Source organism: Ranitomeya imitator, chromosome 3 (genome assembly GCF_032444005.1).
Source record: "Ranitomeya imitator isolate aRanImi1 chromosome 3, aRanImi1.pri, whole genome shotgun sequence".
Taxonomy (NCBI): Eukaryota; Metazoa; Chordata; class Amphibia; order Anura; family Dendrobatidae; genus Ranitomeya; species Ranitomeya imitator.
In genome coordinates this window covers 171007915-171031077 of record NC_091284.1, presented here as the reverse complement: position 1 = coordinate 171031077, position 23163 = coordinate 171007915, and positions in this window count along the sequence as shown.

Here is a 23163-nt window from a genome sequence, read left to right as displayed (position 1 = left end):
AGCGCCATTTATTCCATGGCGCTTTACATGTGAGGAGGGGTATACATAATAAAACAATGTACTCAGACATGTACATGGCACACAGATACACACACATGTACATGGCACACAATTTTTACACACACATGCATGTACGTGGCACACACTTATACACCCATATGGCACACATTTATACACACACATGTACATGGCACACACATACACACACATACATGGCACACACTTATACACACATGTACATGGCACACACATACATACATGTACATGGCACACGCTTATACACACACTTATACTCAGACATGTATATAGCAAACACTTAACCCCTTTACCCCCAAGGGTGGTTTGCACGTTAATGACCAGGCCAATTTTTACAATTCTGACCACTGTCCCTTTATGAGGTTATAACTCCGAAACGCTTCAACGGATCCTGGTGATTCTGACATTGTTTTCTCGTGACATATTGTACTTCATGATAGTGGTAAAATTTCTTTGATAGTACCTGCGTTTATTTGTGAAAAAAACAGAAATTTGGCGAAAATTTTGAAAATTTCGCAATTTTCAAACTTTGAATTTTTATGCAATTAAATCACAGAGATATGTCACACAAAATACTTAATAAGTAACATTTCCCACATGTCTCCTTTACATCAGCATAATTTTGGAACCAATTTTTTTTTTTGTTAGGGAGTTATAAGGGTTAAAAGTTGACCAGCAATTTCTCATTTTTACAACACCATTTTTTTTTAGGGACCACGTCTCATTTGAAGTCATTTTGAGGGGTCTATATGATAGAAAATGCCCAAGTGTGACACCATTCTAAAAACTGCACCCCTCAAGGTGCTCAAAACCACATTCAAGAAGTTTATTAACCCTTCAGGTGTTTAATAGGAATTTTTGGAATGTTTAAATAAAAATGAACATTTAACTTTTTTACACAAAAAATTTACTTCAGCTCCAATTTGTTTTATTTTACCAAGGGTAACAGGAGAAATTGGACCCAAAAAGTTGTTGTCCAATTTGTCCTGAGTACGCTGATACCCCATATGTGGCAGTAAACCACTGTTTGGGCGCATGGGAGAGCTCGGAAGGGAAGGAGCGCTATTTGACTTTTCAATGCAAAATTGACAGGAATTGAGATGGGACGCCATGTTGCGTTTGGAGAGCCACTGATGTGCCTAAACATTGAAACCCCCCACAAGTGACACCATTTTGGAAAGTAGACCCCCTAAGGAACTTATCTGGATGTGTGGTGAGCACTTTGACCCACCAAGTGCTTCACAGAAGTTTATAATGCAGAACCGTAAAAATAAAAAATCATATTTTTTCACAAAAATTATATTTTTGCCCCCAATTTTTTATTTTTCCAAGGGTAAGAGAAGAAATTGGACCTCAAAAGTTGTTGTCCAATTTGTCCTGAGTACGCTGATACCCCATATGTGGCAGTAAACCACTGTTTGGGCGCATGGGAGAGCTCGGAAGGGAAGGAGCGCAGTTTGACTTTTCAATGCAAAATTGACAGAAATTGAGATGGGACGCCATGTTGCGTTTGGAGAGCCACTGATGTGCCTAAACATTGAAACCCCCCACAAGTGACACCATTTTGGAAAGTAGACCCCCTAAGGAACTTATCTAGAGGTGTGGTGAGCACTTTGACCCACCAAGTGCTTCACAGAAGTTTATAATGCAGAACCGTAAAAATAAAAAATCATATTTTTTCACAAAAATTATATTTTTGCCCCCAATTTTTTATTTTTCCAAGGGTAAGAGAAGAAATTGGACCTCAAAAGTTGTTGTCCAATTTGTCCTGAGTACGCTGATACCCCATATGTGGCAGTAAACCACTGTTTGGGCGCATGGGAGAGCTCGGAAGGGAAGGAGCGCAGTTTGACTTTTCAATGCAAAATTGACAGAAATTGAGATGGGACGCCATGTTGCGTTTGGAGAGCCACTGATGTGCCTAAACATTAAAACCCCCCACAAGTGACACCATTTTGGAAAGTAGACCCCCTAAGGAACTTATCTAGAGGTGTGGTGAGCACTTTGACCCACCAAGTGCTTCACAGAAGTTTATAATGCAGAACCGTAAAAATAAAAAATCATATTTTTTCACAAAAATTATATTTTTGCCCCCAATTTTTTATTTTTCCAAGGGTAAGAGAAGAAATTGGACCTCAAAAGTTGTTGTCCAATTTGTCCCGAGTACGCTGATACCCCATATGTGGCAGTAAACCACTGTTTGGGCGCATGGGAGAGCTCGGAAGGGAAGGAGCGCCGTTTGACTTTTCAATGCAAAATTGACAGGAATTGAGATGGGACGCCATGTTGCGTTTGGAGAGCCACTGATGTGCCTAAACATTGAAACCCCCCACAAGTGACACCATTTTGGAAAGTAGACCCCCTAAGGAACTTATCTGGATGTGTGGTGAGCACTTTGACCCACCAAGGGCTTCACAGAAGTTTATAATGCAGAGCCATAAAAATAAAACAAAATTTTTTTCCCACAAAAATTATTTTTTAGCCCCCAGTTTTGTATTTTCCCTAGGGTAACAGGAGAAATTGGACCACAAAAGTTGTTGTCCAATTTGTCCTGAGTACGCTGATACCCCATATGTGGGGGGGAACCACCGTTTGGGCGCATGGGAGGGTTCGGAAGGGAAGGAGCGCCATTTGGAATGCAGACTTAGATGGAATGGTCTGCAGGCGTCACATTGCGTTTGCAGAGCCCCTAATGTACCTAAACAGTAGAAACCCCCCACAAGTGACACCATTTTGGAAAGTAGACCCCCTAAGGAACTCATCTTGATGTGTTGTGAGAGCTTTGAACCCCCAAGTATTTCACTACAGTTTATAACGCAGAGCCATGCAAATAAAAAATATTTTTTTTTCCACAAAAATTATATTTTAGCCCCCAGTTTTGTATTTTTCCAAGGTTAGCAGGAGAAATTGGACCCTAAATGTTGTTGTCCAATTTGTCCTGAGTACGCTGATACCCGATATGTGGGGGGAACCACCGTTTGGGCGCATGGGAGGGCTCGGAAGGGAAGGAGCATCATTTGGAATGCAGACTTAGATGGATTGGTCTGCAGGCGTCACATTGCGTTTGCAGAGCCCCTAATGTACCTAAACAGTAGAAACCCCCCACAAGTGACCCCATATTGGAAACTAGACCCCTCAATGAACTTATCTAGATGTGTTGTGAGAACTTTGAACCCCCAAGTGTTTCACTACAGTTTATAACGCAGAGCCGTGAAAATAAAAAATCTTTTTGTTTTCCCACAAAAATTATTTTTTAGCCCCCAGTTTTGTATTTTCCCAAGGGTAACAGGAGAAATTGGTCCACAAAAGTTGTTGTCCAATTTGTCCTGAGTACGCTGATACCCCATATGTTGGGGTAAACCCCTGTTTGGGCACACAGGAGAGCTCGGAAGGGAAGGAGCACTGTTTTACTTTTTCAACGCAGAATTGGCTGGAATTGAGATCGGACGCCATGTCGTGTTTGGAGAGCCCCTGATGTGCCGAAACAGTGGAAACCCCCCAATTATAACTGAAACCCTAATCTAAACACACCCCTAACCCTAATTCCAACGGTAACCCTAACCACACCTCTAACCCTGACACACCCCTAACCCTAATCCCAACCCTATTCCCAACTGTAAATGTAATCTAAACCCTAACCCTAACTTTAGCCCCAACCCTAACTGTAGCCCCAACCCTAACCCTAACCCTAATCCTAGCCCTAACCCTAGCCCTAACCCTAGCCCTAGCCCTAACCCTAGCCCTAACCCTAGCCCTAACCCTAGCCCTAGCCCTAACCCTAGCCCTAACCCTAGCCCTAATGGGAAAATGGAAATAAATACATTTTTTTTATTTTTCCCTAACTAAGGGGGTGATGAAGGGGGTTTTGATTTACTTTTATAGCGAGTTTTTTAGCGGATTTTTATGATTGGCAGCCGTCACACACTGAAAGACCCTTTTTATTGCAAAAAATATTTTTTGCAATACCACATTTTGAGAGCTATAATTTTTCCATATTTTGGTCCACAGAGTCATGTGAGGTCTTGTTTTTTGCGGGACGAGTTGACGTTTTTATTGAAAACATTTTTGGGCACGTGACATTTTTTTATCGCTTTTTATTCCGATTTTTGTGAGGAAGAATGACCAAAAGCCAGCTATTCATGAATTTCTATTGGGGGAGGCGTTTATACCGTTCCGCGTTTGGTAAAATTGATAAATCAGTTTTATTCTTCGGGTCAGTACGATTACAGCGATACCTCATTTATATCATTTTTTTATGGTTTGGTGCTTTTATACGATAAAAACTATTTTACAGAAAAAATAATTATTTTTGCATCGCTTTATTCTCAGGACTATAACTTTTTTATTTTTTTGCTGATGATGCTGTGTGGCAGCTCTTTTTTTGCGGGACAATATGACGCTTTCAGCGGTACCATGGTTATTTATATCTGTCCTTTTGATCGCGTGTTATTCCACTTTTTGTTCGGCGGTATGATAATAAAGCGTTGTTTTTTGCCTCGTTTTTTTTTTTTTTTTCTTACGGTGTTTACTGAAGGGGTTAACTAGTGGGCCAGTTTTATAGGTCGGGCCGTTACGGACGCGGCGATACAAAATATGTGTACTTTTATTGGTTTTTTTTTTTTATTTAGATGAAGAAATGTATTTATGGGAATAATATTTTTTTTTTTTTTTCATTATTTTGGAATATTTTTTTTATTTTTTTTTACACATTTGGAAAAATTTTTTTTTACTTTTTTACTTTGTCCCAGGGGGGGACATCACAGATCAGTGATCTGACAGTTTGCACAGCACTCTGTCAGATCACTGATCTGATAGGAGTGCAGGCTGCTTCACAGTGCCTGCTCTGAGCAGGCTCTGTGAAGCCACCTCCCTCCCTGCAGGACCCGGATCCGCGGCCATCTTGGATCCGGGGCTCGAGCAGGGAGGGAGGTGAGGAGACCCTCGCAGCAACGCGATCACATCGCGTTGCTGCGGGGGGCTCAGGGAAGCCCGCAGGGAGCCCCCTCCCTGCGCGGTGCTTCCCTGCACCGCCGGCACATCGCGATCATCTTTGATCGCGGTGTGCCAGGGGTTAATGTGCCGGGGGCGGTCCGTGACCGCTCCTGGCACATAGTGCCGGATGTCAGCTGCGATAAGCAGCTGACACCCGGCCGCGATCGGCCGCGCTCCCCCCGTGAGCGCGGCCGATCGGCTATGACGTACTATCCCGTCCAGGGTCAGATAAGCCCAGGGCACCTCGACGGGATAGTACGTCTAAGGTCACAGAGGGGTTAAACACACGTACATGGCACACACATACACATACATACATACATATTCATGGCACGCACTTATACACATATACATGTACATGGCACTCACTTATACACACATATGGCACACATTTATACATACACATGTACATGGTACTCACTTATACACACATACATGTCACATATTTATGCACACACATACAGGCTCGGACTGGCCCACCGGAGAACCGGAGGATTCTCCGGTGGGCCCAGGCACTGACATCTGCTGGCACACTGGCCAGCAGCTGCCTAGGGCCCCCACTGCTTTAAGGGCCCCCACTGCTCCAGGGGTTCCCAGCTAGTGGCTATGGGGCCCCTGAGTCAAGGGGGCCCACCCTGTGCCAGCATAGCAGCAGCTGGAGACAGGATCCTGTCCCCGCTGCTAAAGTAAAATGAATATTCACAATTTCCCACACCCCTATGGGCAGGGCCACATTTGCCACTACGCACTTGAGGGCACGTGCCTAGGGAGGGAACAAGCAGGGGGGGCAGCACCTTAGCAAGGTTTTTTTTTTGGTTGTTTTTTTTATACTAGTCCTGGCTCTGGCTGTGCATCCCTTCCTGAAAACAGGGGGCGGCAGAGCGGCAGCCAGAACACGTGGTGCTGGTGCCGACTCTCCCTATGCCCCCTGCTGAGATACAGTGATGCCCCTGCTCACAGCCTCACTGGTGCCCGGCCGGAATGTGATTGTTACTGACTGCTGAGGTGGAGCGGTGGCGCCCTGTCCTAACCCTGGGTCGTGTCCTGGACTCACATTGCTGGCCTGGAGGACTCGCAGACAGTAGAGCAGTACATACACAGTAGGTAGTGTACACTGTCCCTGTCTGTAATAATCTCCCTCCTTGCTCCTACCCGCGCGCTACCTGCTGCACAGCTTTGTCTGTGACTCACCTCACGGTCCTCACCCCTTCCCTCACATTCCTAAGCCTCGTTTCTGCCTGTAGTGCCTGAGGCTGGAGGAGCCATGAAAACACAGTCAGCAGCCCTTAATGTTTGATGTTTGATCTTTGCTCCCGGCAGACGGATCCAGAGAGTGAGTGGTGGGGGTGAGGTATAATACACCCCCACTCACTCTATCTGGCCCTGGGAGCAAACATTGCCAGTGCTGGTGTGTGTGTGTGGCTGTATCATATGTATGTGTGTGTGTGCATGGAACTGTATGTATGTGTGTGTGCGGAGCTGTATGTTTGTGGGGCTGTATGTATGTGTGTGTGTGCAAGCAGCGGAGCTGTATGTGTTTGCGTGCGTGCAGAACTGTATGTGTGTGAGGAGCTGTGTGTGTGCAGAGCTGTACGTGTGTGTGTGTTCAGGCAGCGGAGCTGTATGTGTGTGTGTGTGCAGAGGGGGGGGCTGTATGGGGCGCAGCTAAAAGGAGGCCCCCACATGACTGCGTTGCCATGGGAGCAGTGCAGTAGGTTTTCTTTTAAAAAATAAAGGTGTTATTGAGTAAAGGAGCCCGGGGATTGGAAGAGTAGGATTTGGGGTGGGGATTTATGCAAAAAGGGAGGTGGGGGCTTGGGAAAGTGCGGGAAAAGGGGAGATCAGTTACCTTAGACGGGCGAAGTGAGTGGACCTGCTGCCACATCCCTCTCACCATGTCTTCTGTGGACAGCCTGGTAGCTCAGCTTCGTCGGGAGGCCAGTTCCAGGAGGGCCGGATGGCTGGAGGAGCAGCTCACAGGGCTGCTCGGAGGCAGTGGGAGCCAGGACAGCGGGAGCCGGGGCAGCAGAACCAGGCGGTCTAGGCCGCCAGACAGGCTGTCCCCCGACACTACACCGCGCGGCAGGCGCAGGCCGCGGAGCCCCTCCAGGGACCCTGCGGGGGCTGGGGGACGCGGCCGATCCACCTTGCCCGCCCCCTCCCCCGGCAGGAATCCACCTGGCGGCCCTGCCGGCGCGAGGCGGCGCGGTGCTGGGCGAGCGGTGCAGACGCGGCAGGACGCCGGCGCTGCACAGGATGTCAGGGCCGCACTTCCGGTGCGGCCTAGAAGAGGGCGCGGCGGCGCCGCAGCACCGATAGCAGCAGCTTCTACCCGCCGGGGAGCACCTCCCGCGGTGGCGGCAACACGAGCAGGGGGACGGGGAAGGAGCCCAGCGGCGGCGGCAGCATCCACCAGGCAGGAGCCGGGGAGTATCGCGGCGGGCGCAATTGCGGCGGGGGCACCCGGATCCCATCCCCCCAGTGCGCCTGGCTCTGCGACAGGACGGCAGAGCAGACTATCGGGCAGGACAGCGGCGGCATCACGGCAAGGAGCGGGTTGCGGTCGGGCCGCAGGAGCGGCGTCCAGAGGAGACAGTCCAGCGGCTGGAGGCAGAGGAATCACGGAGCCGGACAGATCCAGATCCAGCAGGAGGTCGAGGGACCGGTCGCCTTCGCCAGTCTCGGTCCCCCCTGGTGACGTGGAGGCCAGGGGCGCGGGCCTGGGGCAGATGAGCGGCAGCGATGATTCCGGGAACGAACATCGCGACGAAATGGACCAGCAGGATTCAGGAAGCACGGCTGGTGGGGACACAGCACCTGCGCAGCCACGTGAGTACATGTCCAGTCTTTCCCCAGTGCCGGGTGTTTCGGGTGTGGTGGAGCGGGGTGGGGGCTGTAATGAGGTCCCGGGGGTCAGAGAACTTCTAGCGGGTATGTCGCAGATTTTGCGTAGATTGGATGGGGGCGGGGGTAGCTCAGTTGCTAACAGTGTGGGATCGTCGCCCGCTGGTGCCTGGGTGTCAGTTGCCGGGGGCGTAGCAGGGGGTTCGAACGAGATTGCGAGCTCGGGTAGCGGGACACCTGTTTCTGTGGCGGGGGTGTCGGTGTCGGTACAAACGGAAACGGGAAAAGGTGATACCGTTAAGTTAGACGACAGGGCAAAAGGCGAGGTATATGTGTGTTTTGAGGGTCCGCTGGGGGCCCATTTGAAGAAAGAAGTCAAGGAAAAGATTTGGAAAGATGAATACGTAGAGATTTTCTCTCTCCTTCCTTTAGAAAAATTTAACTTGGATAAAGGAAAGAAAGACGACAGCAAAAAGGAAGAGGAAGAAAAGAGGCGTTGGCGCCTTATTCCTCAGACGTTCGTTAACTGGCAGCAGGCCTTTGCCATTCTAGCAAGTGTTATAGGGGAGAAATTCCCCGAGAATTGCTCGGGCCTGTTTTGTTATTTGGATGCTATTGGTGAGGCGCATCGTACCTACGGGGGCCAGGCTTGGCTGAGATACGATGAACAGTTCAGGCAGCGAAAAGCAGTGAGGCCGGAGATAAGGTGGGACCAAAAAGACATCGGGTTGTGGCTGAAGGTGATGGCTCCGGTGCGTTATGGGCAGTCCTTTCAGGGGGGAGGGGGGGTAGCAGTCAGCAGTCAGGACAAAGTGGAGGACACGGGTCTCAGGGTTCAAAGGAAAAATCTGGGACATGCTGGCAGTTTAATGAGGGCCAGTGCAAGTATGGCACCACTTGTAAATTTAAACACGTGTGCTCCCATTGCAACGGCGCCTCTCACGGAGCCGCTAAGTGTTTCAAGAAATCACGTGGTAAGCCATCAGTGGGTGGCGGTCAAGGGGGTGACTCCGGTGAGGGTTCAAAAGATGGCCCCCTATCTAAGTAGATACCTGGATGTTAAAAAGGCGGAGGTTATTAGGGACGGTTTTCTTGAGGGGTTTAAGATCCCTCACCCGATGCATGTTGTTCCTTTTTCTACAAAAAATTTGAGATCAGCTGGCTTGCATGCGGAGGTGGTTTCGGCTAAATTGGCAAAAGAGGTTGAGCTGGGAAGAATGGCGGGGCCTTTTAGTTCGTTGCCCATGGCGGGTGTAATTGTTTCCCCGCTTGGGGTGGTGCCCAAGAAGGAGCCGAACAAGTTCCGGCTAATTCAGCATCTTTCATATCCCAAAGGATCCTCGGTTAATGACGGGATTGCGGAGGAGTTGTGCTCCGTTGTTTACACATCGTTTGATGCGGCTGTTCGGTGGGTGCGAATGTACGGGCCTGGAGCATTGCTGGCAAAAACGGACATCGAGTCGGCATTTAGGCTCTTGCCGGTGCACCCGCAGAGCATTCCTTTGTTAGGTTGTTGGTGGGAGGGTGGTTTTTACTTGGATAGGTGTTTGCCTATGGGATGTTCTATTTCCTGTGCATTGTTTGAGACTTTCAGTACCTTTTTAGAGTGGGTAGTGAGAGATGCATCGGCCGTTCCTTCTGTCATTCACTATTTGGATGATTTTTTGTTTGTTGGTCCACCGGATTCAGCAGTGTGCTGTCATTTACTTGGGACCATGGAATGGGTGGCCGGACAGTTTGGTGTTCCTTTGGCACAGGGAAAAACGGAGGACCCCTGCACGGTCTTGAGTTTCTTAGGGATTCTCATTGATTCTGAGAAACTGGAGTGTAGGTTGCCTGATGATAAGTTGGAGTTGCTTAAGCGAGAGGTGAGTCGGATTGGAAAATTGCGGAAGACTTCATTGAAGGAGTTGCAGTCGCTGCTGGGCCGCCTGAATTTTGCTTGTCGTATTATGCCAATGGGCAGGATATTTTGCCGCAGATTGTCCAGGGCGACGGCTGGAGTTCGGTCGGCTCATCATTTTATTCGTTTGGGTAGAGAGCATAAGGAGGACCTTCTTGTTTGGCAACGTTTTTTGGAAGGCTATAATGGCAGGTCGCTTATTCAGCAGGAGGATCTGAATGCTTTTGATTGCGAGATCTACACAGACGCAGCAGGTGGAGTTGGTTATGGGGCCTACTGTGGAGGAAAATGGAGCGTCGGGGTGTGGCCAGAGGATTGGCGAAAGAAGGGGCTCACCAAGAATTTGGCATTGTTGGAGTTGTTCCCGATTGTGGTGTCAGTGTTTGTTTGGGGTGACAGCTTTCGTGATCGGCGAGTACGTTTCCATTGCGATAACTCGAGCGTGGTGGCCGTGATTAACAGCTTATCTTCTTCTTCCCCTCCAGTAATTAGGTTGGTCAGGGAGTTGGTACTGAGATGCTTGGAGTTGAATGCATGGATTACGGCGGTGCACGTGCCAGGAGTTCAGAACAATATAGCTGATGCTTTGTCTCGTTTGCAGTGGGACCGATTCCGGGATTTGGCTCCAGATTCGGAGGCGGCAGGAGCAGCATGTCCTTTGCATCTGTGGCAGGTGGTTACGGAAGGGGAGGCCGATTGATCCAAGCCTCGGTGTCAAACAGGACATGGTCAGATTATGCGGCGTCATGGGCCATGTGGGAAAGTTGGTTGTTTCAATGCGGCTCGGCTGAGTCAGATAGCGACAGGGCAATGGCGTTATTGGCACTGGTAGGTAAGGTCGTGGAGTGGGGTTGGTCCGTGTCTAGGTTAAACAAGTTTATAGCAGGTTTGGCTTTTGGTTTTCAGTTGCAAGGATTGAGGGACGTCACAAAGGACTTTGTTATACGGCAGGCGTTGAAAGGTTTTCGTAAGGGTAATTCGACTTTTGATAAGCGCAGGCCCATTTCTTTTGGGTTGTTGCAGCGGTTAGGGGAGGCCTTGGGTGTAATTTGTTCATCTCAGTTTGAGGTGGTACTGTTTCAATTGGCCTTTTCTCTAGCGTTTTTTGGTGCTTTGCGTCTGGGTGAATTGGTTTCCCCGAGCAAGGACAGGTCAGGTGGTCTTTTGGCGGAAGATGTGGTTTTTTGGGAAGGGGGAGTTGCCTTTTGGATAAGGCGTTCAAAGACGGATCAGCTAGGTAGGGGAAAGAAAGTAGTGCTAGGAAGGGTGGCGGGAAGCGGGATGTGTCCGCAACGCTGCTTAGAGGCATATTGGAATTTGTCATCAGTCAGGTCAGGCCCTCTGTTGCAACACCAAGAGGGGGATTTCTTGTCACGTTTCCAGTTTGTAGCCATTTTGAAGAAGGGCTTGGGTTTGCTGGGTGTTAACCCGGAAAATTTTGGCTCGCATTCTTTTAGGATTGGGGCCGCATCTGAGGCCGATGGTTTGGGCCTTGGGCCGGAGGTGATCAAGAAAATAGGCAGATGGAGTTCTAATCGTTACCTGTCTTATGTGCGGCATTAAATCAACAATGCGGGGTGAAGAGGGACGTCTTTGCGGATTGTTAATTATGGTTGTGTTTTTCAGGTCGTACCCCTCTTTTGGCGTGGATTGTCGGACACTCTTTCGTTTATTGGGGCGCCCTCCGGGCCGATGCGCGCGCGAATGGTAGGCAACTGGGTTTCGGCCGAGAGGCAGTGATCATCCGTTGGATGGGGACTCGTGGTATGTCGTGGCGTAGTTTTTTGCCGGAATTCTCCCGCGCCGCCCGTCTGGATCGCCCTCCGGATATTTTAGTGGTTCACTTGGGGGGTAATGATTTGGGGGCAAAACCCGTGAGGGAACTCATTCGGGATATCCGTTATGACTTGTTGAGGCTGTGGGTATCTTTTCCCGGTATGCTGACTGTGTGGTCAGACATTGTGCCGCGGAAGACGTGGCGGGAGGCCCGTTCCCATAAAGGGATTAACAGAGCCAGGGTAAAATTGAACAGGATGGTGGCGAGTTTTGTGTCCCGGAATGGGGGTATTGCCGTGAGGCATTTCGAGCTGGAGGCCGGGGTCGGTAATTTTTGGAGGGATGATGGCGTGCATCTTAACGAGATCGGGATGGATTTATGGGCGCTCGGTCTACAGGAAGGAGTTGAAAGAGCTTTGGCGGTGGTGGGGCACTCACGAGCCTGAGGTGGTCAGGGGTGTTCGTGTGTGGCGGGGGGTGGGGTTCTTGGAGTTGGTGATGATGCTGATAGGGTTGATCTGGCTTTTGGTACGGGCTCTGGACGGGGTGTTTACCTCGGGAGCTTTGTGGTTGGTTTGCCCGAAATGGGTTACATGGTGCCCTCGAGCTGGTGGTTACGGCTGAGGGTAAATACGTGTTTTTTGTAAAAATTTTGGGTAGGCTCTCTGCCTATTATGAGCCAGATTTTTTAGCTCCAAGAGCCCCCCCCTCGAGGTTTTATATATTTACTGTTTACATGTTGTTATTTATGTATTTGTTTGTTAATAAAATGGCCGCTGTGGCCAAATTATCCAAAAAGAAATTAACGTGGTGGTGTGTTTTCCTGGGTAATAGATGGAGGGGTTAAGAGGGGCAAGGTAGTTGGGGGTGGGGGATGCTTTACGGAAAGGATCCTTTATTGGCCATACGCGGTCAAGAGGGGGGGCTGTATGGGGCGCAGCTAAAAGGAGGCCCCCACATGACTGCGTTGCCATGGGAGCAGTGCAGTAGGTTTTCTTTTAAAAAATAAAGGTGTTATTGAGTAAAGGAGCCCGGGGATTGGAAGAGTAGGATTTGGGGTGGGGATTTATGCAAAAAGGGAGGTGGGGGCTTGGGAAAGTGCGGGAAAAGGGGAGATCAGTTACCTTAGACGGGCGAAGTGAGTCCCTCCCACCCTCCCTGTTTTAGCGGTTCTATGAGGCAACGTAGCTTTAGGCAAGATCGGCGAGTTCGTCAATTCTTAAGGTAAAAAAAAAAGGGTCTTTTGAATTATATTTCTTTTCTGTTGATTTATTGAAGGCAAGCATTCTGTATTATTGTCACAGTGGCGTTGGCGGGGGGGTGGGGTTCTTGGAGTTGGTGATGATGCTGATAGGGTTGATCTGGCTTTTGGTACGGGCTCTGGACGGGGTGTTTACCTCGGGAGCTTTGTGGTTGGTTTGCCCGAAATGGGTTACATGGTGCCCTCGAGCTGGTGGTTACGGCTGAGGGTAAATACGTGTTTTTTGTAAAAATTTTGGGTAGGCTCTCTGCCTATTATGAGCCAGATTTTTTAGCTCCAAGAGCCCCCCCCTCGAGGTTTTATATATTTACTGTTTACATGTTGTTATTTATGTATTTGTTTGTTAATAAAATGGCCGCTGTGGCCAAATTATCCAAAAAGAAATTAACGTGGTGGTGTGTTTTCCTGGGTAATAGATGGAGGGGTTAAGAGGGGCAAGGTAGTTGGGGGTGGGGGATGCTTTACGGAAAGGATCCTTTATTGGCCATACGCGGTCAAGAGCTGTGTGTGCGTGGAGCTGTTTGTATGTGTGTGGAGCTGTATGTATGTGTGTGTGTGGAGCTGTATGTGTGGCGGCGCAGCCGCTGTATGTGTGTGTGTATGTGCAGAGCTGTATGTGTGTGAGCGGAGCTGTATGTGTGTCTGTGGGGAGCTGTGTGTGTTTGTGTGCGGGGCTTTGTGTGTGCGTGGAGCTGTATGTATGTATGTATGTATGTATGTATGTACACGGCGTTCCAAATTATTATGCAAATTATATTTTTCTCGGATTTTCCTAAATGGTCGGTGACTCAGTGCAAATGACAGTCAGTCTAATAAAAGTCATCACCCGTTAGATTATACATCGAATTTTATTGAAGAAACCTCCCAATGATAACAGTATAATCTCCAAAATAAATAAAAACTTAAAATGCACTGTTCCAAAATATTATTAGGCACAGTAGAATTTCTATACATTTGATATGTTTTAAAGAACTGAAAATGCTCATTTGTGGAATTTGCAGCATTAGGAGGTCACATTCACTGAACAAAAAAGCTATTTAACTCCAAAACCTCCTAACAGGCCAAGATATATGTTAACATAGGACCCCTTCTTTGATATCACCTTCACAATTCTTGCATCCATCGAACTTGAGGGTCTTTGGAGAGTTTCTGTTTGTATTTCTTTGCATGAAGTCAGAATAGCCTCCCAGAGCTGAAGTTTTGATGTGAATGGCCTCCCACCTTCATAGATCTTTTGCTTGATGATACTCCAAAGGTTCTCTGTACGGTTGACGTCAGGTGAAGATGGTGGCTGAGTTTATCTCCTTTTATGCCCATAGCAGCCAATGACTCAGAGGTAGGGTTGAGCGAAACAGATCGGACAAATTCAGAAATCGCCCACTTTCGGCAAAGTCGGGTTTCATGAAACCCAACCCGATCCTAGTTTGGGATCGGCCATGAGGTCGCCGATCTGTGCGCAAAAGTCGCGTTTCATATGACGCTTTCAGCGCCATTTTTCAGCCAATGAAGGAGGACGCAGAGTGTGGGCAGTGTGATGACATAGGTCTCGGTCCCCACCATCTTAGAGAAGGGCATGATAGTGAGGGCTTGCTTTCTGCGGCGTCACAGGGGCTATAAAGGGGCGTGCACGCCGACCGCCATCTTACTTCTGCCGATCTTAGCATAGGGAGAGGTTGCTGCAGCTTCATCAGAAGAAGGGATGTAGTTAGGGAGGGAAGATTAACCCCCAAACTGATTTTGCTGTAGCGATTTCCACTGTCCAACACCACCATTTGTTTGCAGGGACAGTGGAGGCTAGATTTTTGTGCATCAGCTCTGTAGCTTATTAAGCTGCCTTATAAGGCTCCCTGATAGCTGCATTGCTGTTTGCAGGCTGCTGTGCAAACCAACTGATTATTTAAAAGCAAAAATCCTGTTGCTCCTTTCTGCACAGTTATCTTGTTTATTTGTCCACACTTTTGTGTGCAGCAGTCCTTTTTATTGCTACCATACTTTTCCTGAGATCATTGTAGGGAGATTGAAATTGTACTATAGTCCTTGTATTTTTTCATATATCTTCCAGCCACTTTCTGCCACTTACATTGTGTTGTTTTATACACTAGGCCTGAGTTTTGGTTCAGTCTCCCCCCAAAAAAGTGAGATTCAAATTCTCACAAAGTGGATATACTTCAGTCCTGTTAGTTTGTCGTATATCAGCCAGCCACTTTCTGTCACTTACATGCTGTTGTTTTATGCACAGTGCCTGAGTTTTGGCTCAGTCTCCCCCCCAAAAAAGTGAGATTCAAATTCTCACAAAGTGGATATACTTCGGTCCTGTCAGTTTGTCGTATATCAGCCAGCCACTTTCTGCCACTTACATTGTGTTGTTTTATGCACAGGGCCTGAGTTTTGGTTCAGTCTCCCAATAAAAAAGGGAGATTTAAATTCTCAACAAGTTTATATACACCTTCTACCTTGTTTTATAGTACCATATAACGGTTGTTATTTTGGTTAGATTTTCTAAAAAATGAGGAAGTCTGGTGGAAGTGCCCGTGGGCGGTGGTTGCCAGCTGGTACTGATGGTGGTGGTGGTGGTGTGGCATCTGGTGGTAGTGGCAAAAGTACAATAGCACCTAAGGCTGGAGGTGTTGAGCCAGCGTCATCGTCTGGCTACACAAGGCCTCGAAGGCTCCCTTATCTGGGAGTAGGAAAACAGCTTTTAAAGGCGGAGCAGCAGATAAAATTTTGGCTTTCCTTGCTGACTCAGCTTCTAGCTCTTTCACCTCCTTTTCAGAAAGTTCCAAGTATAAAAGCAGCGAGTCGTCAGTGGATGCTCCTGGTCAGTAACAAGACGTTTCCTTGTGTCCTTCACCCAAACCAAAAGTGAAGGATGTGTAAGGCGACACTACAGGTTACTCCATGGAGCTCTTTACACATACCGTGCCTGGGTTAGAAAGGGAAATTGTTAACTGCCCATTACAAGATGAATCGGACATGGAGTGCACTGATGCACAGCCACAGCTAGATTATTATGCTGTTCCATTGACTCAGATCACTACATTGCCCTCGCAGTGGACTGAGCCAGAAACTGACCCTAATGAGACTATGGTGCCCCGTCCTGAACGCTATAGCACCTTACACGGTGACACAGAGGAAGGTGCACATGACATTGAAGAGGAGGTGATAGATGACCCAGTTGTTGACCCAGATTGGCAGCCATTGGGGGAAGAGGGTGCCGCTGCCAGTAGCTCAGAAGTGGAGGAGGATGATCCGCAGCAGCCATCTACATCGCAACAGCTGTCATCTGGCAGGCCCGTATTAGGCCAAAAATGTTTGTCAAAAACAAAAACAGTTTTAGGACAGCGTGGCCATCTGGTGAAAGTAGCACAGCGTGCAATGCCTGAAAAGGTATTCCATAGTAGGAAGAGTGTAGTGTGGCAATTTTTTAACCAAGATTCGAATGATCAGTCAAAATTTATCTGTAAGAAATGCTCAAAGACCTTTAGCAGAGGGAAGAATCTTCAAAATTTAAATACAACGTGCATGCTTAGACATTTAAGCATCATGCACTTGCAAGTCTGGACTAACTACCAAACATTGGTGCACCTGCTCAGAATGAAGGTAGTCAGCAATGCTACATTGCTTCCCTCACTGTAAGCCCACCGGTTAGGACACCACCAGCAGCAAATGTGGAGGTATCGTCGGAAGGCCAAAGCAGTCAGGGAATCACAAGGTTATTGGTAGGAAACACTGTATGTAGGCCAACATCAAGAATACCATTACTAACCCTCTCTCAATCCGCCATGTCCACCACCGCTAGTTCCACCATATGCAGCTATTTAGTCCAGCTCACCCTACAAGAGACTCTCGTTAGGAAAAGAAAGTACTCATCCTCTCATCTGCGTACACAGGGTTTGAATACCCACATTGCTATACTAATCTCGTTAGAGATGATGCCCTACCAGTTGGTTGAAAGAGAAGCTTTCAAAAACCTGATGGCCTACGCAGTACCATGCTATAACCTACCCAGTCGGCACTTCTTTGCGAGAAAAGCCACCCCAGCCCTCCACCAGCATGTCAAAGACCGCATTGTCCATGCACTGAGGCAATCAGTCAGTGGAAAGGTGCACCTCACAACAGATGCATGGACCAGAAACACATGGGCTACTTGCACAATGAACAAGTCTGTAGGAACCTTTTCACACACCACCAAGAAACTTGAAGACACAAAAGAGCACAGTGAGGTCAAAAATACTCTGTTGTAAAAAAAATCACAGTAATAAGCAAGTGCCAGTCAAAAGATGGAAAAAACAGGGTATTTAGTTGTTACATTTTTTTGCAAAAAAATGTATACTAAGCTGCTCCACCAATCATCAAGGTATACCCATATAGAGCAGTCCTACCTAATGTATATAATCCCTATCTGATGTATTTAAAAACCTAATCATCTGTATAGTACCTGTATAAGCAGGGTTCAGAGAGGGAATTTTCATGTGGACATGCTGGATGGAAGAGCTTTGATGCAAATGACCCATAAGGAGTGGTGGACTCCCTAGTCTTGTAGAAACAAGAGAACAATTACAGAACCAGAAACACATGGGCTACTTGCACAATAAACAAGTCTGTAGGATACTGTTCACACACCACCAAGAAACTTGAAGACACAAAAGAGCAGGTTTTTAAATACATCAGATAGGGATTATATACATTAGGTAGGACTGCTCTATATGCGGAGGGAGTTACCCTCCGGTTCGGCTGCATATATGGATGGCTGATTGTCCTTGTCCCCCACGCCCCCTGAGGAAGGAGCTGTTCTGTCACTCCGAAACGCGCATCGGGGTGGGCTCTGGATCCCCCACCGCTGAACATACCAGGTATTGCATGTTGTTTACATTTTCCTATCCTGTTAGATATCGGGTCTTAGTACCAGTATTTATTGTAGCATATTTATTTGTCCATGATTATGGGTTGATATCCTAGTGTATTCCATTATGGTACGTGTTGGCTATGGGTGGCACCTCTGGCCCTTTGCTTTATAGTGTACTGCCATTTAGTGCTTCACCGTCCCTACCATTGTCCTTTGTACCTGTTTCCACTGATTTTAGTCTGTAATAATAAAGGTGATATTTTATGGGATTTGTCTGCGTTTTGTGGTGATTAGGACTCTTCCTACTATGGAATACCTTTTCAGGCATTGCACGCTGTGCTACTTTCTCCGGATGGCCACGCTGTCCTAAAACTGTTTTTGTTTTTGACAAACGTTTTTGGCCTAATACGGGCCTGCCAGATGACAGCTGTTGCGATGTAGATGGCTGCTGCAGATCATCCTCCTCTGCTTCTGAGCTACTGGCAGCGGCATCCTCTTCCCCCAATGGCTGCCAATCTGGGTCAACAACTGGGTCATCTATCACCTCCTCTTCAATGTCATGTGCACCTTCCTCTGTGTCACCGTGTAAGGTGCTATAGCGTTCGGGACGGGGCACCATAGTCTCATTAGGGTCAGATTCTGGCTCAGTACACTGCGAGGGCAATGTAGTGAACTGAGTCAATAGAACAGCATAATAATCTAGCTGTGGCTGTGCATCAGTGCACTCCATGTCCGATTCATCTTGTAATGGGCAGTTAACAATTTCCCTTTCTAACCCAGGCACGGTATGTGTAAAGAGCTCCATGGAGTAACCTGTAGTGTCGCCTTACACATCCTCCACTTTTGGTTTGGGTGAAGGACACAAGGAAACGTCTTGTTCCTGACCGGGAGCATCCAATGACGACTCACTGCTTTTATATTTGGAACTTTCTAAAAAGGAGGCGAAAGAGCTAGAGGCTGAGTCAGCAAGGAAAGCCAAAACTTTTTCCTGCTGCTCCGCCTTTAATAGCTGTTTTCCTACTCCCAGATAAGGGAGCCTTCGAGGCCTTGTGTAGCCAGACGATGACGCTGGCTCAACACCTCCAGCCTTAGGTGCTATTGTGCTTTTGCCACTACCACCAGATGCCACACCACCACCACCACCACCATCAGTACCAGCTGGCAACCACCACCCACAGGCTCTTCCACCAGACTTCCTCATTTTTTGGAAAATCTAACCAAAATAACAACCGTTATATGGTACTATAAAACAAGGTAGAAGGTGTATATAAACTTGTTGAGAATTTAAATCTCCCTTTTTTTATTGGGAGACTGAACCAATACTCAGGCCCTGTGCATAAAACAACACAATGTAAGTGGCAGAAAGTGGCTGGCTGATATACGACAAACTGACAGGACTGAAGTATATCCACTTTGTGAGAATTTGAATCTCACTTTTTTTTTGGGAGACTGAACCAAAACTCAGGCCCTGTGCATAAAACAACAGCATGTAAGTGACAGAAAGTGGCTGGCTGATATACGACAAACTAACAGGACTGAAGTATATCCACTTTGTGAGAATTTTAATCTTCCTTTTTTGTGGGGGAGACTGAACCAAAACTCAGGCACAGTGTATATAACAATGCAATCTAAGTGGCAGAAAGTGGCTGGCTGACATACGACAAACTAACAGGACTGAAGTATATCCACTTTGTGAGAATTTGAATCTCACTTTTGTTTTTGGGAGACTGAACCAAAACTCAAGCCCTGTGCATAAAACAACACAATGTAAGTGGCAGAAAGTGGCTGGCTGATATACGACAAACTAACAGGACTGAAGTATATCCACTTTGTGAGAATTTGAATCTCACTTTTTTTGGGGGGAGACTGAACCAAAACTCAGGCCCTGTGCATAAAACAACACAATGTAAGTGGCAGAAAGTGGCTGGCTGATATACGACAAACCAACAGGACTGAAGTATATCCACTTTGTGAGAATTTGAATCTCACTTTTTTTTGAGGGAGACTGAACCAAAACTCAGGCCCAGTGTATATAACAACACAATCTAAGTGGCAGAAAGTGGCTGGCTGACATACGACAAACTAACAGGACTGAAGTATATCCACTTTGTGAGAATTTGAATCTCACTTTTTTGGGGGGAGGCTGAACCAAAACTCAGGCCCAGTGTATAAAACAACACAATGTAAGTGTCAGAAAGTGGCTGGAAGATATGTGAAAAAATACAAGGACTGTAGTACAATTTCAATCTCCCTACAATGATCTCAGGAAAAGTATGGTAGCAATAAAAAGGACTGCTGCACACAAAAGTGTGGACAAATAAACAAGATAACTGTGCAGAAAGGAGCAACAGGATTTTTGCTTTTAAATAATCAGTTGGTTTGCACAGCAGCCTGCAAACAGCAATGCAGCTATCAGGGAGCCTTATAAGCTACAGAGCCGATGGACAAAAATATAGCCTCCACTGTCCCTGCAAACAAATGGGGGTGTTGGACAGTGGAAATCGCTACAGCAAAAGCAGTTTGGGGGTTAATCTTCCCTCCCTAACTATATCCCTTCTTCTGATGAAGCTGCAGCAACCTCTCCCTATGTTAAGATCGGCAGAAGTAAGATGGCGGTCGGCGTGCACGCCCCTTTATAGCCCCTGTGACGCCGCAGAAAGCAAGCCACTCACTGTCATGCCCTTCTCTAAGATGGTGGGGACCGAAACCTATGTCATCACGCTGCCAACACTCTGCGTCCTCCTTCATTGGCTGAAAAATGGCGCTGAAAGCGTCATATGAAACGCGACTTTTGCGCGCAGATCGGCGACCTCATGGCCGATCCCAAACTAGGACCGGGTCAGGTTTCATGAAACCCGGCTTTGCCGAAAGTGGGCGATTTTTGCTTTTGTCCGATCCGTTTCGCTCAACCCTACCTCTGAGTCATTGGCTGCTATGGGCATAAAAGGAGATAAACTCAGCCACCATCTTCACCTGACGTCAACCGTACATAGAACCTTTGGAGTATCATCAAGCAAAAGATCTATGAAGGTGGGAGGCCATTCACATCAAAACATCAGCTCTGGGAGGCGATTCTGACTTCATGCAAAGAAATACAAACAGAAACTCTCGAAAGACCCATAAATTCGATGGATGCAAGAATTGTGAAGGTGATATCAAAGAAGGGTCCTATGTTAACATATAACTTGGCCTGTTAGGAGGTTTTGGAGTTAAATAGCTTTTTTGTTCAGTGAATGTGACCTCCTAATGCTGCAAATTCCACAAATGAGCATTTTCAGTTCTTTAAAACATATCAAATGTATAGAAATTCTACTGTGCCTAATAATTTGGAACAGTGCATTTTAAGTTTTTATTTATTTTGGAGATTATACTGTTATCATTGGGAGGTTTCTTCAATAAAATTCGATGTATAATCTAATGGGTGATGACTTTTATTAGACTGACTGTCATTTGCACCGAGTCACCGACCATTTAGGAAAATCCGAGAAAAATATAATTTGCATAATAATTTGGAACACAGTGTACATACATACATACATACATACATACATACAGCTCCACGCACACACAAAGCTCCGCACACAAACACACACAGCTCTACACACACACACAGCCCCCACATACACACACACACATACAGCTCCGCTGCCTGCACACACACACACACACACACACACACACACACACACAGCTCTGCACACACAGCTCCACACACACATACAGCCCCACACACATACAGCTCTGCACACACACACAGCTCTGCGCGCATGCACACACATACACATACAGCCCCACACACATACAGCTCCGCGCACACACACACAGCTCCGCACACATACACACAGCTCCACACATACACACACAGCGCCGCACACACATACAGCACCCACAGATAAACACATACATACAGCTCCACCCATACACACACAGCTCCGCACACACACAGCCCCACATGCACAGCTCTGGGCACACACAGACATACAGCTCCGCTGCCCGCACACACACATACAGCTCTGCACACACACAGCTCCGCACACACATACAGCTCTGCGTGCACGCACACACATACAGCTCCGCTGCCCGCACACACACATACAACCCATACACACAGCTCCCCACAGACACACACATACATACAGCTCCACGCACAAACACACATACAGCTCCGCTCACACACATACAGTTCTGCACATACACACACACATACAGCGGCTGCGCCGCCACACATACAGCTCCACACACACACATACATACAGCTCCACACACATACATACAGCTCCACGCACACACAGCTCTGCACACACACACACATACAGCTCCGCTGCCTGCACACACACACACACACGTACAGCTCTGCACACACACAGCTCCTCACACACATACAGTTCTGCACGCACGCAAACACATACAGCTCCGCTGCTTGCACACACACACATACATACAGCCCCACACACATACAGCTCCGCACACACACACCTACATACAGTTCCATGCACACACACATACATATGATACAGCCACACACACACACCAGCACTGGCAATGTTTGCTCCCAGGGCCAGATAGAGTGAGTGGGGGTGTATTATACCTCACCCCCACCACTCACTCTCTGGGTTCGTCTGCTTGGAGCAAAGATCAAACATCAAACATTAAGGGCTGCTGACTGTGTTTTCATGGCTCCTCCAGCCTCAGGCACTACAGGCAGAAACGAGGCTTAGGAATGTGAGGGAAGGGGTGAGGACCGTGAGGTGAGTCACAGACAAAGCTGTGCAGCAGGTAGTGCGCGGGCAGGAGCAAGGAGGGAGATCATTACAGACAGAGACAGTGTACATTACTTACTGTTTATGTACTGCTCTACTGTCTGCGAGTCCTCCAGGCCAGCAATGTGAGTCCAGGACACGACCCAGGGTCAGGACAGGGCACCACCACTCCACCTCAGTAGTCAGTCACAGTCACATTCCGGCCAGGCACCAGTGAGGCTGTGAGCAGGGGCATCACTGTATCTCAGCAGGGAAAGTAGGGAGAGTCGGCACCAGCACCACGTGTTCTGGCTGCCGCTCTGCCGCCCCCTGTTTTCAGGAAGGGATGCCCAGCCAGAGCCAGGACTAGTATAAAAAAACAAAACAAAAAAAAAACCTTGCTCAGGTGCTTCCCCCCTGCTTGTTCCCGCCCTAGGCATGTGCCCTCAAGTGCCTAGTGGCAAATGTGGCCCTGCCCATAGGGGCGTGGGAAAGCGTGAATATTCATTTTACTTTAGCAGCGGGGACAGGATCCTGTCTCCAGCTGCTGCTATGCTGGCACAGGGTGGGCCCCTTTGACTCAGGGGCCCCATAGCCACTAGCTGGGAACCCCTGGAGCAGTGGGGGCTCTTGAAGCAGTGGGGGCCCTGGGCAGCTGCTGGCCAGTGTGCCAGCAGGTGTCAGTGCCTGGGCCCACCGGAGAATCCTCCGGTTCTCCGGTGGGCCAGTCCGAGACTGTACATAGCAATACTATATGACTCACATA